The sequence below is a fragment of the Carlito syrichta genome, unplaced genomic scaffold (assembly GCF_000164805.1).
Source record: "Carlito syrichta isolate Samal-C Ts95f unplaced genomic scaffold, Tarsius_syrichta-2.0.1 Scaffold288448, whole genome shotgun sequence".
Classification (NCBI taxonomy): Eukaryota; Metazoa; Chordata; class Mammalia; order Primates; family Tarsiidae; genus Carlito; species Carlito syrichta.
Window position 1 is genome coordinate 109,133 of NW_007232544.1, and position 13,430 is coordinate 122,562.

At 40.1% G+C, this 13,430-nt stretch overlaps 1 protein-coding gene across 3 annotated transcripts in view; it reads left to right on the forward strand.

Annotated features, from left to right (window-relative positions):
- The first annotated feature begins 1,140 nt into the window (after positions 1 to 1,140).
- ASH1L (ASH1 like histone lysine methyltransferase) overlaps positions 1,141 to 13,430 on the forward strand; it is a 202,012-nt gene continuing 189,722 nt past the window's right edge. For all 3 annotated transcript variants that reach the window (XR_002481715.1, XM_008053776.1, XM_008053777.1), the window contains exon 1: positions 1,141 to 1,169. The gene's annotated coding sequence lies outside the window, so the exon portion shown is untranslated. The remainder of the gene's footprint in view (positions 1,170 to 13,430) is intronic.

The window sequence follows — 13,430 nt, forward strand, 5'->3', positions numbered from 1 at the left end:
GCCACTGCACTTCAGTCTGGTGACAGAACATGACCTTGACTCTTAAAAGAGAAAAAAAGAGCCGGGCTCGGTGGCTCAACCTGTAATCCCGCGCTTTGGGAGGCCAAGGTGAGTGGATTGCTTGAGTCCACGGGTTCGAGACCCGCTGGGCAACTTGGCGAGACCTCATCTCTACAGTAAATCCAAAAACTAGTTGGGCGTGGTAGTGTGCGCCTGTAGTTCCAGCTACTTGCAAGGCTGAGGCAGAAGGATCGCCGGAGCCCAGCAGGTTGAGGCTACGGTCGCCGGAAGCGTGCCACTGTACTCCAGTCTGGGCGACAAAGTGAGACTCCAAGTCAGAAAAAAAAAAGATTTTAGGGTAGGAGAAGACCGAACCCAAGGAATTTCAGCATCTATAGGTCTGGTAAACCCAATCAGATCAGCAAATAAAACTGAGGAGTGGCTGCCAGAGAGATGATACTGCACAGAGGTGAAGACTATCATGGAAACCTGTAGCAGTTGGTTGCTTGCCTTCATTTTCATAATGGTGTCTTTTGAAGGATAAAAGTTAATAGTTTTTTGTTTGTTTTTTATCTTTTGAGTTGGAATCTCTGTTACCCAGACAGGAGTGCAGTGGTATGTTGACAGCTACCACAGTGTTGACATGCTGGGCTCAGGCGATCCTTCTACCTTGGTCTTCCCAGTAGCTGGAACTGCAGGCGTGCGTTACCACACCCAGTTGAGTTTTAAATTTATTGTAGAGATGAGGTCTTGCCAAGTTGCCCATGCTGGTCTCAAACCCTTGGGCTCAGGTAATCTTGCACATCCTCCCAAAGTGCTGGGATTATAAGTGTGAGCCTCCACACCTAGCAAAAGTTTATAGTTTTGACAAAGTTTGTTTTATGAAATCTTCATTTATGAATCATGCTTTTGATGTCGTTTCTAAGAAATCTTTGTCTAACCCAAGGTTTCAAAGATTTCCTTCTACATTTTCTTCTAGGAGTTTTTTGTTTTGTTTTGTTTTTTTTGAGTTGGAAGTCTCACTCTGACGCCCAGACTGGAGTGCAGTGGCATACTTACAGCCACCCCAGCGTCTACCTGCTGGGCTTCTATGATCCTTCTGCTTCAGCCTTCCAATTAGCCAGAACTACAGGCGTGCTCTACCATGCTTGACTAATTTCTTCTAGGAGGTTTGTAATTTTAACTCTTAGATTTAGAGTTGTAATACACTTTGAATTAATTTTTGGATATGAAATAAAGTAAGGTCTTTGTTTCTTTCATTGCAATGGTTTCCTGTAGAAGACTTGGAGTTAGAAAATTGTATTTAATCCACCTCCTTCTGTTTATTAGCTTTACAATCTTTGAGCTGACTTATTTTTTTAAGTCTGTTTGCTCATCTATAAATGTGGTTAATTAAATCTAATAGGGTTATTGTCAGAATGAGATGAATGAGATAATAAGTGCAGCCACTTAAGTATAGTTATTGTATGACACTTAGTAGGACTAAGATAAAGAAATATTAGTGGATTATGAAAAACACTTTCAGGATATCCAAATACTCTGTTGTTTTTGTTTATTTAAATTCATGTCAGTGCCCAAATTTTTGGTTTTCACAATATGTTCATTGTAACATTTCATCCTCTGAAATTACCCCTTTATCTTTTTTTTTAAGAGACAATATGTTGGGCAGGCACAGTGGCTCATGCCTGTAATAGCAGCAATTTGGGAGGCAGAGGTGAGAGGATTGCCTGAGCCCAGGGCTTTGAGACCAGCCTGGGCCACTTGACGAGACCTTATCTCTACAGAAAATAAAAAAAATAAGCCAGGGATGTTGGTGCGTGCCTGTGGTTCCAGCTACTTGGAAGGTTGAGGCAGAAGGATTGCCTGAGCCCAGAAGGTTGAGGCTCTGGTGACTGTGAATGTGCCCCTGAACTCCAGTCTGGGCGACAAGAGTAAGACTCTGACTCAAAAAAAAAAAAAAGAGACAGAGACAAGATCTTGCTCTATTGGAGCACCACTACGTCCAGTTAGGTTTTTTTTTATTTTTGTAGAAACAGGTTCTCACTGTATGGTCCAGGTTAGTCTGGAGCTCCTGGCCTCCAGAGATCCTCCTGGCTTGGCTTCCTGAATGTTGGGATTACAGGCACAAGCCACTGCACTCTGCATAGTTGGAGTGCCTATAAGCTTTAAACTCTAGAGAACAGACTACACTACAGGACTTATTTTAGGGAGTTTTGACTTCTTTTGGTTTGCTTGGTAGCATTTGATAAATAATTGCCATTTGGTGTTGAGTGTTCTGTCTGTCTGTCTGTCTCTCTGTCTATTGAAACGGGGAGTCATTGTGTTACCCAGGCTGGTGTGCAGTGGCACAGTCAGGGCTTTATTGATTGATTGATTGACTGAATGAATTAATGAATCGGGGACTCATTTTGTTGCCCAGGCTGGAGTGCAGTGGCACAATCAGGGCTCACCATAACCTTGACCTCCTAGGTTCAGGCGATTTTTGCATCTCAGTCTCCTGAGTGGCTAGGACTACAGGCGCATGCCACAAAACCAGCTAATTTAAAAAATTTTTTTGGTAGCGATGATGTCTCACACTGTGCTGCCCAGGCTGGTCTCAAACTCCTGGACTCAAGGATTCTTCTCGCCGTGGGCTCCCGAGGTGCTGGGATTATGAGCATGAGCCACTCTGCCAAGTTGAGTTATTTATTTTTGAAACAGGGTTTTACTCTGTCACTTAGGCTATAATGCAGTGGCATGACCATAGCTTATTGCCTTGAACTCCTGGGATCAAGCAGTCCTTCTGCCTCAGCATAGCTTGGACTACAGTGGTGAGATGAGCCACTGCACCAGGCTCTGGTGTTGGATTTTAAACTTTCCTTTGATTGAACAAGTTTTTTCATTATATAGAAGCTTTTCTATTTTTTGGTAAGAGATGGAGTCTCGTTCTGCCCCCTAGGCTGGAGTGCAGTGGTTCGATCATAGTTCACTACAGCTTCAAACTACTAGGCTCAAGAGATCCTCCTGCCTTAGCCTCCCACATTGTGTAAAAGTATTAAAAGCACGTTTTACTTTGATAAGATATAACAAAATAATTTATGTTAGCTGTTGAATAATGAGAAATGATGGCTTCATATGTTTTGAAGGTAAAGCAGATGGATTTTGCTGACAGACTGCAAGATATTAGGTCAAAAATTTGTCATCTCAGTTTAGCATCAGGGTGATCTAAGGCCTGAGTGAGATCATGTCAGTTCTCCAAATCCTTTCAATGGCTTACCATCTTAAAGTAAAAGCCAAAATCTTTACAAGTCTGTAGGGCCCTGTGTTCATCTTCATGCATAGCCTCTACCTTTTTTCATTTCCTACCAGTCTCCCTATTCATTCAGTTCCAGGAAGGGAGCGATGGGCAAAGGTCCCCATCTGTTTTTCAAACACAACAAAAATACTTGTACCTCAGGGCCTTCACACTTACTGTTCTGCCTGACTAAAGTGTCCTTTTCCAGATATGTGATTACTTAGCTAATTTGCTCTATCCTAAGACATTTGATGGTCGACATTAGGAATTTTAGAGAGCGTGAAACCTGGGACAAGTTTAAATTAATAATGTGCTATGCTTTATTTATTTATTTGAGTTGGAGTCTCGCTGTCATCCAGGCTTGAGTGCAGTGGCACACTCAAAACCACCTCAGCCTTGACCTGCTGGGCTTAGGTGATGCTTCTGCCTCAGCCTTTCAAGTAGCTGGAACTACAGGTGTGTACCACCTCACCTGGCTAATTTTTTTTATTTATTGTGGAGACGAGGTCTTGCCAAGTTATCCACGTCGGCTTCGAACCTGTAGACTCAGGCAGTCCTCTCACCTCCGCCTCCCAAAGTGCTGGAATTACAGATGTGAGCCACTGCGCTCGACCAAGTTTTTTATTTTATTTTTTTAGTAGAGGTCTAACTCTGCTGCCCAGGCTGGAGAACAGTGACATGATCCCACTTACCACAGCCTCAATTTCCTGGGCTAGTCTCAAGTGATCCTCCTGAGCTCAGGTGATCTTCCCGCTTCAGCCTCATGAGTAACAGGAAACTAAAGGTGTGTTTCACCATGCCTGGCTAATTTTTTGATTTTGTGTATTAATAAGGTCCAGATTGGTCTCAAACTCCTGGGCTCAAGCAGTCTTCCTGCCTCGGTCTCCCAAAGTACTGGGATTATAGGTATGAGCCACTGCCCCGGCCATAACATGCTGTAAATTTTTAAATGAAGTCTTATGTAGTTAATTTATACCTGGTTTTTAATGTTGAGAAATGGAACAATGATTATAGTCTCTATTATGCTTAATAAAGATCACAAAGCAAAACAGACTTTTCTCACAGATGAACCAGGTACAGTGGCTTTCCCTTGTAATTTCAGCTACTTTGGAGACTGGGCTGGGAGGATCGCTTGAACCAAAGATTTCATGGCTGTACTAAGCTGTGATTGTGCATGCCACTGCACTTCAACCTGGGCAACAGAGCAAGACCTTGTCTCAAAACAAAATTTTTTTTCTTACAGATGAGACAAGCTAGATTTTACTTACTTTAAGTTAAAAATCTGCCTGTACTGTTTATAATATGACAATTTTAAATAAATGTACTTATCTAAAAAGAAAAGAATTTTCTTCCTTATTAGGGAAATTTAATAAGATCAATTACCTTTTTTTAACCAAGATAAAAACATTTTTAAAAAATTCCATTGGCTTTTTTGTTTATAAGTTATTAAACTGTTTCCATCTATATATCTCATGTACTTACATTTTCACCTATCTGCTTAATCTAAATGTTTTACAGGTACCTGAAATTTAATATATTTTGTTACTAAACACTTATCTTTTCTTTCTATCTTATCTTGAAAAACTTCTAGAATATCAGCCCCACAAAAGCAAGAATTTTTGTCTTTATTTTGTACTGTTTTATCTCCAACTCCTGGTATATAATGAGCAGTCAATAAATATTTGCTGAATGAGTCTCTAAATGGTACCATCACATTATTTAGCATTTGCTCAAGTCTCCAATTTTCCCCCCCCCCACCTTTCTTTTTTTTTTGAGTTGGAGTCCTACTCTGTTGCCCAGACTGGCGTGCAGTAGCTGCTCCCAGCCACTGCAGCCTCGACCTGCTGGGGTCCGGCGATCCTTCCTCCTCAGCCTTCCAAGTAGCTGGAATTACAGGCATGCGCTACCACGCCTGGCTGATTTTTTGATTTTTTGTAGAGATGAGGTCTCACTGCCCAGGCGAGTCTCGAACCCGCGGGCTCAGGCAATCCACTCACCTCAGCCTCCCAAAGGCACGGGATTACAGTCTGAGCCACCGAGCCCGGCTCCCCCCTCACCTTTCACATCGTACTGACAAACTTCAAATCCACCCTTTTAAATTTTTTCTTATCTTTTGTTTTCCTTTGTGAGAGTCTCACACTGTTGCCTAGGCTGAAGTGCAGTGGCATGATCAAAGGCACTGCAGCCTCTACCTCCTGGGCTCACGTGATCCTTCTACCCTCGCCTCCTGAGTAGCTTGGACTACATATGTGATCCACAGGCTAATTTATTTATTTATTTTTTGTGGAGATGAAGTTTTGCTATGTAGCCAAGGCTGGTTTCAAATTCCTGGGTTCAAGCAATCCACCCGCTTTGGCCTCCTAAAGTGCTGTGACTACACTGCACCTGGCCATCCATTTTTCTTTAATTCTAGTGTTTGTATCCTAGTTTAGTATGTTAGTCTTATGAGTGGTATTCCAGAATGAACTTTTTGCTTTCTTTCTAATCATCCTTCCACAACAAACAGGATGTTTTCTTTAAATGTAAATTGTTTCTTGCTACTCCTTTCTAAGAGCCTTAAATCTACTATTAAATCTTTACAATTTTTGGAACTTTTTAGTTAATCTATTGTTAGTCTTCACAATTTGAGGGGACTTTTTACACATACTATTGCCTTTTTCTGGATAATGTTTTATCCACATTTTATCTTGCTATTTCCTTTTCAAACTTTGGGTCTCAGCTTACATGTTGAATGTTTTTTTAAGACCTGTTTCCTGTCCCTCCAAGTTCCTGTGACTACTACCTCATAGTAATACCTTTTGTTAATTACATGTATTTAGCAAATATAAATATATACTTATATGCTGAGTTATTTATCTGCCTCTTTTATAATTTAAAGTTTGATTCCAATGACCGTATTTGTATTACTCATGACTGTATCTAGAGTGTATGTCACAATTCTCTAAACATTCTGAAATTTTCAGAAAATATTTATTGAATGAATGGATAAATTAAGAATGATCAATCCAGTCAGGTGCAGTGGCTCAAGCCTGTAATCCCAGCACTTTTGTTTTCCTATTCGAATAGCCTAACCAAGTGCCTGGGCAACTTGGCAAGACCTAATCTCTACAATAAATATTTTAAAAACCTAGCTGGGCCTGGTAGTGTGCCCCTGTAGTTCCAGCTACTTGGAAGGTTGGGGCGGAAGGATCGTCTTGAGTGAGCGCAGCAGGTCCAGGTTGTGGTGGCCATGAGTGTGCCACTGCATGATAGACTGAGACTCTGACTCAAAAAAAAAGAATGATCTATAAAGAAAATGATGGAATGGTCGAAGAGGTAGTAGGAGAGCTAGTGGAATGTGTCATCATAGAAACCAAAAGAGAGTTTCGAATACAGCAAATAATGCCAGATGTAACAGAGAAGGAACATTAAGATTAAGACTATAAAAAAATCTTTGGAATTAGTATAGTATAGTAGTTAAGAGGAGTCAGACAGACCTGGCTCTGCCTTTTATTGACCATTAGCCTCTTTTTTATGGCTCTAAAAAAGGGAATAATAATAGTAACTACATCAAGGTGATTGTAAACTGTAAATAAGATAATATGTTTAAAACATTTAGCACAGAGTTTTGCACATATTAAAACTCCATAAATATTTTATTACTTTTAACTTCTGCTAAACTTAATGTGAGGACTCATTTATACTACTTATTAAAAAATTATAGTCACTGGACATGGTGGCTCAGCCTGTAATCCCAGCACTTTGGAAAGCCGAGGTGAGAGGATTGCCTGAGCCCTGGGGTTCAAGACCAACCTGGACAACTTGGTGAGACCTTGTCTCTACAATAAATCACAAATTAGCTGGGCATGGTGGCATGCATCTGTAGTTCCAGCTACTTAGAAGGCTGAGGCGGAAGGATTGCCTAAGCCCCTCAGGTCAAGGCTGCAGTGGCCATGAGCGTGCCACTGCACTCCAGCCTGGAGACACAGTGAGTCTACAACTAAAAAAAAATAGTAATAAATAAAAAGATAAGAAATTTATTTTAAAAACAAAAAAATTACAGTGATTTATTTATTTATTTATTTATTTAGAGTTGGAGTCTTACTCTGTTGCCCAGTAGATATTTATTTAGAGTTAGAATCTTACTCTGTTGTCCAGGCTGGAGTGCAGTGACATGCTCACAGTCATTGCAATCTCGACCTGCTCGGCTTAGGTGATTCTTCCGCCTCAGCCTTCCGAGTCGCTGGAACTACAGGAGTGTGTTACCACGCCTGGCTAATTTTTTGATTTATTGTAGAGATGAGGTCTCACCAAGTTGCCCGGGCTTGGCTTGAACCCTTGGGTTTAAGTAATCCTGTCACCTGGGCTTCCCGAAGTGCTGGGATTATAGACTTGAGCCATTGCACCTGGTCTACAGTTGATTTTATATTGACTTGCTAAGTAGTGTTTTATCAAAGTATGCCTATTTTTTTCCCATTCCTGATATAGAGTAGGTATCTACATATAAAACAATCTCCAAACATAGTTGAATTGTCTTTCCTAGTGATTCTGTATCTCAGACCATAGCACTGTATTGACAATGTATAAGTTGATTTTTATCAACTCCACTGTTAGTTACTTGGATGTGGAATTAGTGTGGCAGTTGTAGGGTTAGGTAGAGATATTCACTGTACAGAAAGAGCACAGTGTAGAGGTGAAAAACAGGTTGAGTAATTCCTTTTCAATAGTTTCATATTGGTATTGCTTTCCTAGGTATTTGATGGCATATTATAGAATATACAGCAAGTAATAGTCATAAATCACTATGAATTTGGATGTTTTTAGTTAATTTATAGGTAATGGCCAGCATATTGTTAGATTATCATACTTTGTATTGATAAAATATATGTATTCTATTTATATATTTAGTAATTTTCTAAAAAGTTTGTTTACAGCTATAATGATTCATGTAAAAGGACTTCATACTGTAGATATAGTGTTAGTTTTCTTTGAAATTGGATCAGACTATAGTTATCTTTGAAATTGGACCAGACTGTTCAGATTGTTCCAGAGATTTGAAAACATATTATAAATCCCAAAGTTGCATGTGAGATGTGTTGAACTTGCCTTTTTGAGCAAAGAAATTCTAGTAGTCTTTGTTTTGTGTTTTTCCTTGGAACTATATTTTAAATTGAATATAGTAATTTTGTAGGAACCAGAATAAGTTGTGTAACAACATGGCATCTTTGCCCCTGGATGGAAAACCTAGATTGTATAGATATCTTTCCAAAAGCTGAAAGAATGTTATTCACAAAGAACATTGCTTTGAAAGATCAAAAAACAGCATTTTGGCAGCTGCTTGTAGGGTCTGCTTTTCAAGCAGTTTACATTCAGCAGATAAAAAAACACTCTTTTTTGTGAAGTATCTTCAGAATTTTGGTTTATTTTTACTAGAAACACTTAAATTTGGTATGTGGGGTTTGCCAGTCATGATTTTTCAGTTTTACTGCCTAAATAGATTCATAAAATATGGACTTAGGCATGCTGTTTGTTTTTCTCTTTGATCAAGTTAGGGAAATATAATATCTATTTTTACATTCATTACTAGGGGGGTTGATAAATGTTTTAAAATTGATGTCTTTTATTAAGACCCTACTATTTATGTAACAATATGTGTCACTTGAGTTCAGTTTTGTTTTGTTTTGTTTTTGAGTTGGAGTGTCACTTTGTCGCCCAGACTGGAGTGCAGAGGCACACTCCCGGTCAACACAACCTCCACCTGCTGGACTCCGGTGATCCTTCCGCCTCAGCCTTCCAAGTAGCCAGAACTACGGGTGCGTGCTACCACGCCCGGCTACTTTTTTATTTATTGTAGAGACGAGGTCTCGCCAAGCTGCCCAGGTGGGTCTCAAACCTGCGGGCTCAGGCAGTTTACTTGCCTCGGCCTTCCAAAGTGCTGGAATTACAGGCTGAGACACTGAACCCGGGCTTTTTTTCATTTTTAAAATGAAGAGAATCATGGCCTAGTATGGTGGCTCATGCTTATAATCCTAGTGCTTTAGCAGGCTGAGGCCAGAGGATTCTTTGAGGCCATGAGCTCAAGACCAGCCTGGGAAACATAGTGAAACCCTGTCTTTGCCACTCCACCCAAAAAAAAAAAAAAAAGGTTCGGTGTGGTAGTGTGCACCTGTAGTCATAGCTACTTGGGAGGTTGAGGTGTGAGGATTACTTGAGCCCAGGAAATGGAGACTGCAGTGAGTTATGATTATATCACTATACTCTAGCTTGGGGGACAGAGTGAGACCTTGTATCACCAAAAAAATAAAATAAAATAAAATATATAATCTGTGCTCCCACACATGAAATTAAAAAAATTAGCCAGATTTGGTGGCATGCTTCTCTAAGTCCAAGCTGATTGGGAGAGAGAATCATTTGAGCCTAAGAGTTCAATATTACAGTGAACTATGATTGCCCTACTGTACACCAGACTGGGTGACAGAGGAAGACCCTGTCTCTAAAAATATATATATATAAAATGCAGACTATATTGCCTCTCAAATCTTTCTCTGTAATGTTTTGAAAGTAAGTATAGATAAAAAATGAGTTCTTTGGGGTAGATGCTGAACTTTTGTTTTGTATTTTTAAATATTAAGACTTCTGGAATTCTTTCATTACAAAAACCAAAAGTTGTAGGGATATTTTTAAATGTCACCTGGCGCAGTGGCTCATGCCTGTAATCCCAGCACTTTGGGAAGCCAAGGTGGGAAGATTACTTTAGGTCAGGAGTTTGACCAGCCTAGGCAGGATAGTGATACTTCGTCTCTATACAACATCAAAAAATTAGCCGAGTGTGGTGGCATGCACCTGTAGTCACAGTTGCTCAGGAGGCTGAGATAGGATTGCCTGAGCTCAGGAGGTTGAGACTGTGGTAAGCTGTGATTGTGCCACTGTACTCCAGCCTGGGCAACAGAGGGAGACACTGATTCAGTTCAAATAAATAAATAAAATAAAATGTATTCGTGAGTACTGAATAGAAAAGCAGGTTTTTTTCAATTTTAAAAAATTGTGTTTTTATTCCGGAAAGGATTTGTTTTAATAACTTAACCAAAAGGATATACGGTAGGTCCTCAGTTCACCATTAGTACATGAAACCCAGGATGATTATTATAAATTAGGAAATAAGTAAGAAAAAAAACCGAGAATAGAGGCAAATTGAAGCTAGCAAATGTAATATAATATGCCTATTAATATAAGGCATAGAATTAATTTGACAAATATTCATTGAACATCTATGTGCCAGCTACTGTTCTACATGCTGGGATGTATCAGTGAACTAAACTGACAGAAGTCTATTTCCTGGTAGAGTTTAAATTCCAAAAGAAAGATATAGGCAAGAAATAAATGTATCATATACTGACTGATTAAAAAAAGAACTGGAATAACCAGGATCGGTGGCTCAGTCTGTAATCCCGTGCCTTTGGGAGGCTGAAGTGAGTGGATTGCCTGAGCCTGCGGGTGTGAGACCCCCCCTGGGCAACTTGGCGAGACCTCATCTCTACAATAAATCAAAAAATTAGCTGGGCGTGGTAGCGCGTGCCTGTACTTCCAGCTACTTGGAAGGCTGAGGCGGAAGGATCATCGGAGCCCAGCAGGTCGAGGCTGCGGTGGCCGGGAACGGCCACTGCACTCCAGTCTGGGTGACAGAGTGAGACTCCAACTCAAAAAAAAAGAAAAAAAGAACTGGAGTAAAATAAAATGGGATAGAGAGTGTGAGAAGAGTAGGTGGGATGGGTGTTTTTCTCTTTTATATAGGGTTGTTAGGGAATGCCTTTTCTGCAGGGTTACATTTAGGCAAACACATGAAGGAAGTGAAAGATAAGCTATACAATTATCTGGGAAAAGGGTGTTCTATCAGGCAGAGTTGTACATCCAAAGGCCCTGAGGTAAGAGTATTTTTGCTGTATTTGAGAAACAGAAGGAAAGCCTGTGTTCCACCTTTTTGCAACTAAATAAGTAGGGGGACTGGTAGGTAGATGGAAGAGGTAGAATGAACTGTAGGACAAATTAAATAGGGTCTTTAGGCCACTAGAAGAATTTTGGCTTCTGCCCAGAGTGAGATAGGAAGCCATTGAAAGGTTTTGAGTAGAGGAGTGACATGATCCGAGTCAGATTTTGGTTTATTTTATTTGTTTTTTTGATTTGGGGATATGCATGCATGTTTGCTACATGGACATATTACATAGTGGTGGGATTGGGTCTCAGATAGCCCATTCCCCAGATGGTGAGCATTGTGCCTCATAGTTAGTTCTGAATCCTAACTCCCCACTGTCCTCCCCCCTTATTGGTGTCCTGGTGTCTATTATTTTCATCTTTGTGACAGTTTAGCTCCCACATATGAGTGAGAACTTGTGGTGGTTGGTTTTCTGTTCACTTAGGATTATGATCTCAGCTCCATCCATGTAGCTGCAAAGGACATGATTTCATTCTTTTTTATGGCTGCATAGTATTACTTGGTATATACATACCACATTTTCATTAAACACTGGTCAGTTGATGGACATTTAAGTTGATTCCACTGACTGAGATTTTAAAAAGATCACCTGGCTGCTGAGTTGAGAACACTGTAAGAGAAGGCTTCAAGTTGGAAAGGCTGTTGCAATAATCCAGATCAGGTGTTATCACTTGCATATGATAGCTGTCAGGGTAGTGAGAAATAGTTAGATTCTGCATTATTTCGAAGGTAAAACTGACAGACTGCTGACTAAATGAGCACGAGGGTTGTGAGACAAAAAAAAATCAAGGATGATTAGAAATTTTTGGCCTAAATATTTCTGGTTGGAGTTACCATTTATTGAGATGAAGAAGCCTACTGAGGCAGTGGGCAAGGGTTAACTGATTTTAGGTATGTCAAGCTTGACGTGCCTATTTATTACACATCCAGTCAGTGTGTCAAGTAAACACTTAGATATGTGAGTCTGATGTTCCAGGAAGAGGTTTGAGCTGGTCTCTATATCTGGAGATAGAGAAATTTGTGAATCATCAACATTAGATGAAATTTAAAGCCATAAGACTGGATCTGGCCATTTAGGAAGTGAGTGTAGATAGAAAAGGGAAGAGGTCCAAGTGCTCTGGGTCACTCCAGTGTTTGGAGGTCATGGAGAAAAGGAAGAACTGGCAAAGGAGGCTGAGGTTGACTAGCCAGAAAGGGAGAAGAAATGTCCTGTGAGCCAAATGTGGAAGTGAAGGAGCTGTTTACCTGTGTCAAATTCTGTTGATAGATCAAGTAAGATGATAATTGATCATGGCACTTAGCATTATAGAGGTCATTGGTGACCTTGACCGCAGTTTCTATGGAGAGGTGGTCATGAAAGTATGATTAATATGTTCAAGAGAAAAAGAAAAGATGAGGACTGGAAGACAGGGAGTATACACAACTCTTCCAAGAAATTTTGTTGTACGGAGGAACCAAGAATGTGAAGCTGGTGGAGGATGTGGGGTCAAGAGCAATTTTCTTAGATGAGAGTTTAGTATGTTTTTTGTGTTTTCATACTGATTAGCATTATTCAGAGAAAAGGCTAGAAATGGATAATATGAGGGAGAAAGAAGATAGTTGCCTTGAACCATACTGTTGAAAGGTAGCGGGGATTGTATTTAGTCCTCAAGTCGAAGGATTGGAAGTGGAGATACTTTATTATGATAGGAAGGCAGGTGGAAGAATCCATAGGATCAGATGCAGGTAGGTGGGTGAATATGTAGTGGACACTTCTGGCAGTTTTCTTCTGATAGTTTCTACTGCCATGGTTAGACAGGAAGCAAAGTTATTGAAAATGAAGAGAGTAGAGATGGGATGACATGGTTTTCTAGGGTAGTGATAGAATGGAATGGATTAGGGAAATTTGTTGGCAGCACCAAGGATCCACTTAAAGTTAGTGGTCGGTGAGATCTGAAGGTGAGATTGAACATGATTGTTTTTGTTACATAGACTTTGATGTTACAGGGACAGAAGTGTAAGGTATTACTTGGCAGTATTTTACTGGTAAAATTAGTAATATTAGTAACTTACTAATATTTTAGTATGTTTACAGAAAGCCACCTATTTGAAATATAATTAACATGTGTTAATAAAAAACTTACGTAGCCGGGCTCGGTGGCTCAGCCTGTAATCCCGTGCCTTTGGGAGGCTGAGGTGAGTGTCTGA